A 5,997-nucleotide genomic window follows, 5' to 3' on the forward strand; every position below is an offset into this window, starting at 1 on the left:
TGATGTCACCCAGCGCCAGTGTGGTGGGTGGGTGTTGTGTTTGTTTTCGTCGTCAGTCTCAAACCCAGACAAAGCACAGTGTAGAGAACAACTTTCACCTCACCTTTACTCACTGCACTGCTTCATTACCACCCACTTCTGTTAATGCAGTTAATTATACGTGGGTTGATTTTACTCTTTTATGCTTTTGTGTTAACATAGGTTTAAAAAATGCATGCGTTTCCCCCCCCCCTGCAGCATCACATTCATATACACACATGCACATCTGCCCAGTATAGCCACAGTCTCCTGCTGATGGTCACTGAGCTGCTCCACTGGAGCAGTCTAGTGCCTTGCTTAAGGGGACTTCAATTTTTAGATTAGATCAGATGAAACTTTAATGATCCCGGTGGAGATGTCAAGTCATTGCAGCAGCAGAGGATAGGCAATAGATAAGAATAGCACAAATGGAGAGCACTGGAGATAATGCAAGAAATAGTTTCGCTAAAAGAGCATGTTGAGGATAAAACGACAAATGCGTGAATATACACTGACAGATTCACGGGGTAAAATGCAGTGTATAGAGCTGCGCTTTACAGCATATAGGCAGGGTGTGCAAAATGTGACATATGTGCACAGATATTAGCTTTACAGTATGGATATGCAAATGTGTATCGCCAGTTGTTCACATTATCAGATATCCAGAAGGAAGTGCACACGTATGAAAATGTGTCCAGGCGTGCAAGTGCACCTTGTTAGCAATTTCCATTATCAAATTTGTATTTACAGATTGAAGCAGCATAAGAACAGAAATGTGTCCAAAAATATGTACATATGCTTATATACAGCGATATTTAAGATTCCGCATCATCAAAGTGCCACTGCTTCTCCTGTTAAAGTATGACATTTTGGCTCTGATCTGTAGATAATCTGAACATCCAAAGACATTTCATTTGCGCAATGAAGCAAGCAGTGCATGCAAGAACAATGTGTGCAGGATTTAGTTTGCCATTGATGCCATTGACTGTGGCATTTGGAAATAGCTTACAGTTGACTGAACAAAGGAATGTTACAAAGAGACACAGAGGAACAGGGAGAGAGAGAGGGAGAGAGAGAGAGAGAGAGAGAGAGGGAACGAGAAGGGAGAGACAAATATAGAGATAGAGAATAGAGAGAGTAGAGATATAGATAAAGAGACAGAGAGAGAGCTAAACCAGTTCAGCTGGGTTAGATAGTTTATTAATCTTTTTATATCCCTAACTCCCTGTAATAAAGTCTTGGCCCTGAATTTGCATATGGGTGCATGTGCACGTATACACACATGCATGAGCACATAAACGTGTGTGTTTGTGTGTTGGTTTATGCATGCAAATCAAATTCTATAATGGAGGGATGCATCGGAAACAGCCCAGGCCAGGAATAGATGGTGGAACTTGAGACTTGATGCATGATTATGTCTAAGTAAATAAGTAAGTTATACATCAGTTATACATATACTCTAATATATAGTTATACAGTGTAGTGAGTAAGGAGACCCTCCTTCAACCAGAGGATCTGAGTTCAAGCACGTGTTGGCATGCATCACCCTGCTGAAGTGTCCTTGAGGAAGACATGAAATCCCTAGCGGCTCCAGGGCTGCTGTTCTGTAGCTGAACCCTGACCTCTGACCTCCCTGAACATTCCTGTGACAGCTCTTTTCAGCATTCCTACTTTGTATTTCACTGAGCACATTTGAAGCATTTCTCATTTTTATTACAAAATTCGATGGCCGTAGCTGTACCAAAGGAGGTTACAATGACATACCAGACCAAGTTGCCTCCCTATCAGTTGGAATACTGCTTTCAAGTGCTGTCAGAATTGTCATAATTTTGAGTTGAGCGCATATGAACGACCCAGCAAAATGGTAAATATGACTGAGTCCGAATTTTGATAATACCTTTTTGCATGTTTCTATTGTCACTTTTTGGTTGATTTTTGTTTTTAATAAATGAATTAAAATATTAGATACACGCTTGATGCACATCTCCTCTTTAATTCTGCCGCTGCAATACAAAGTAGCTCTGCGCTATTTGATTTCTGCAGTAAAACAATCACCGCCAAAAAAGTCTTACTTGTTACAGGGTGCAGTTTGTTCGGACCAAGAGCCCTTGAATGTGCAACAAGTTGTTTACGAGTTCTGAAAAAGTTTACCAGGGCCCTTGAAGGCAGCATAATTCTATGTAGGAGATTGGGGTAAGTAATCACATTTCTGATTGTGCCTATTTCTGTATGAGGGGTGATTAATGCCACAGACAAGGAGAAGAAGGAGGAGCATCAGGAGAAGTGTCATTCAACAATGCTGCAATTGTTTTGAATGGGTTTAATGCTTACACTGACTTGCACTGACAGTGGTTATGATGGGGTATGGTAACAATACAGGGGATTTTCCTTAGATTTCTTTAGATTATGTTGAGGCACAGCACTTTGGATAACTGTGTGGGTCACTACCACCACCATCAGAAAAACATGAAGACTCTAACAAGTGACAATGCTGTTACTATTAAGCAATGAATTTACTTAATTTCCCTTTTTTTCAAAATAAACACAACTCGATCACCTGAATTCATCCTATATTCCACAATCATGTGTAATTGTGGCACATTTCCTGCTTTAAGTTTGGCGTTTTTGGACCTATATATAATTTGTCTCTTACAAACCTTTAGTACTTCGATCCACAGAGAATGTTGGTTCCAGAGTCAGCTGTGGGTTTAAAAGGAAAGCTCCTGTTGCTAGCCTCTTGTTGCTAACAAACGAGGTATGCCAAAATATCTCCAAAGAAGCCATGTGTATAGGTTCCAAAGGGGAGTTGAGAGTAGACAGAAAAGTTTCTAAGTACATAAATTACAATTAGCTCTGATTTCATGACACAATTCTGCCATTACGCACACTTTGACTAATCAGGAAATCACTGAACTATTTTTCTCTGCCGCAGCACAGACTGCTGTGGGGTGAAAGTGTGTTAGTGGCGGAGTGATCAGGTCAGATTGTAAACAATTGCGCATGGAGCCGGGTAGAGTTTGGTAGAAGACTATCCACTGAATTGAAATGGTGCGGTGCTGCTGCTTTCTGGGCTGTGGGTATAAATACATCGGTTGGTCACCATATCGTTTTCACACACTGGCTTTTTGGAGATATTTTGACTAACCCTAACCCCATTTGGACTCATTGTTAGCAGCAAGAGGCAACGGCAGCTCTCCGTTTCTACTGACAGTTTATTCTGGAGCCAATATTGTCTGCGGGTCCAAGTACTACAGGCATGTAAGAGGCAAATAATATACAGGTCCAAAATCACCAAACAACAATCCTTTAAGTATCTGTTTTCTCTTAACTCACTAGGTAACCAATTTTATGGTTAGCCTGATTCATATCTAAATTAATTTACCTTCTTTTTCCCCTATCACTTGCTTTCCAAACCTAATCACAGCTATGTAGGCTACATCTATCACAGTGACACTTAAGGTAATTGTCTAATTTTATTTCCCTTTCTTTCGCGGGAGCCTAGTTGGTGGCACAATGTAAAAATGCAGTGTAGAGGCCAGTAGAGGCTGCCAAGCTTCTCGCCAATGGTCTTGTTTGTTTACAGTAATTATACTAATGTCTCAAAACTATTGCGGTAAGGATTTATTGATGTTAAAATGGTATGCATAGCACCTTTAAAAAAGACATGATTAAGAGAAATATTAATGAAAGGGTTAGAGTTAGTTATATGAATTACTGATCGTGAATTTTTGGTAGAATTATAGCCGAACGCTGGGCGGATTTAGCCACCGCAACGCCGCCTCTCCTCTTCCAGCTGCTGCGTCTCTGTGGCATGAATCACCCCCCATACCGCAAACCCTCTCATCACCGGTGGGTGTCGCTGCTGACACTGGTACCCGAGCTGTCTGTCTGTCAGTCCGTCTCGCAGGGATGGGGGGATGTTGTATTGTGAACTAGAGGAGGGAGAGGGAGAGAGAGAGAGAGAGAGAGAGAGAGAGAAGGAAAGGAGAGGAGGGAGAGAGAGAGAGAGAGAAAGCACCTCTGCCGCTTTCCCTGCCTTCTCCTGTGCGCAGTGCTCCGGCCCGGCCGCTCCTTCCTCGTTTCCTCCCTACAGCTGTCTGTCTCCTCTCGGATGCTGGCTGCCCTTTCTTGTTTTTTTTTTTTGTTTTTTTTAAATTCCCCACCGTGCAGGACAAAAATATTCTGGAGGTGGAATGACTGACTACCTGTTTTACATGGTCTGAATTTCGGGAAATTCGCACGGTCGGAAAGGAGGGGAGTCAAGAGGAAAAAGAGGCTCTCCATCCCCCGGGGGAATTGATTTTACAGTAAGCAGGCGCAATGTCATTCCAGTTCGCTCTTTTCTGCTTGTCTTACCTCTCTCTCTCATCTGTGCAAATGTATAGAAAAACTGGCAGAATTTGACAGCCCTGCTGGGAATATGGCTGGCTGTCAGCCGCGTTATAATTGTATTCCAAGTGCGTTGTGTCTCTGCCAGATGTTTTATTTGATTTATTTAGCTTTATTCAAAGGAGGGCTGTGGATTGTGCTTTTATTTTTTGTAATATTATGATGCGCTAAAGGGGCTGTGGTGCGCTTGCATTGATTGTGGCACTGAAAATGGAACCCCCCCCCCCCTCCACCCCCCCACCCCCATTTCAGCTAGATTCGCCATCCATCCAAAGGCCGGGATGTATGGGGAGATTGGAGAGGGGAAGGGGGGGTGGGGAGTGGGTTGATGCGAAAACCGTATTACTTTTACAGATTGACCTAAATTTCAGCGATATTTATAAGATTATGGTGGCCGACAGCGGCTCGTCGCGAGAGGCTGCGCCGTCTTTGTGCTCTCTTTTGCCGGGCGACGCGCGGACGAGCGGACGGTGTCGGCGCGATCAAAATATTTATTCCTCTCTCAGCCCATCAGGGTGTTTTTTTTTTTTTTTTTGCATGTGAATGAATGAAGAGCACCTTGCTGTCTGCACTTCACAGCCGGGCCTGTGGACTGCCAGTGCGCTGAACTGGTCCATGTTGATCACTAAAGAAAAAAAAAAAGAAAAAAAAAGAAAAGCTCATAGTCTGTTTCTGATCAGCTCGAGGCTATTTTTCCTCCCCGTGCAGAGTGATTAACCTCATTCATCACATTGCCACGATTGCTGTGTGTGTGTGTGTTTTCAACGGCGAGCGCGGCTGTTGCAAGGAGCGCGTGCATCATAATGTTGTTTGCTCATGTTAATTGTCTTTGGATTTCTGCTCTGTGACCTGGCAGAAATTGGGGCCTGCTCACGCCTGCTGAATTAGCCCTAATAGCCATATCTCCAGTCACTGTGGGTTGCATGGTAGTTAATGACTGACGCCTCATTTAAAGTTAATTCCTGGCTTTTTCTCTTCAGGGCCACAGATCGCTCCCAAGATGGAGTAGCTACCCGGCCTAATGATAAGTTTAATGTGATGGACATGGGGCGAGGCCTCGGAATAGGCCCGCAGATAGGTTTAGTTCTGACTGCAAAGACTATATCAGGCCACTTATTTCATATTGTCTATCATCTGTTTGTATGTAGCCTATGTTGTATTTCATCATCAGAGTAGCTTCCACAAAAACACAAAAAAAGGGCTCGGATGACATGGCAGGGTCAAAGTGAGTGGCTCATCCTTGTTAGTGGTGGTGATGTGTTCACATTGAATGAGGCGGATAGCGGAGATAGTCGAGGCATTATTTTTCTCTCCGTTTTGACCTTTGTCTCCCGTGGGCGAGCCGTGCAATCTGCCATTAGGCCAAAGGAGAATCCCATAGCTCCCAATTACACCGGATCCAATAAAAAAGAAGACGGGGCAGTCGTCAAATGGTAGGAATTGATCGCTGGTATGATTCAGAGGTGTTGTTACTGAGGCCCGACAGAGGAAGATCAGCACTGAATTTGACTCCTAGAGTAATTGTGTCAGAGCGCTGCTGGTCCTAGGTCAGACTATTCACTTTTTACATGCGACTGCCAGCACCATTGA

The sequence above is a fragment of the Centroberyx affinis genome, unplaced genomic scaffold (genome assembly GCF_046629955.1).
Source record: "Centroberyx affinis isolate AG114_WGS23_722 - 3 ecotype Tasmania unplaced genomic scaffold, CSIRO-AGI_Caff_v1 ptg003070l_1, whole genome shotgun sequence".
NCBI classification, from domain to species: Eukaryota; Metazoa; Chordata; class Actinopteri; order Beryciformes; family Berycidae; genus Centroberyx; species Centroberyx affinis.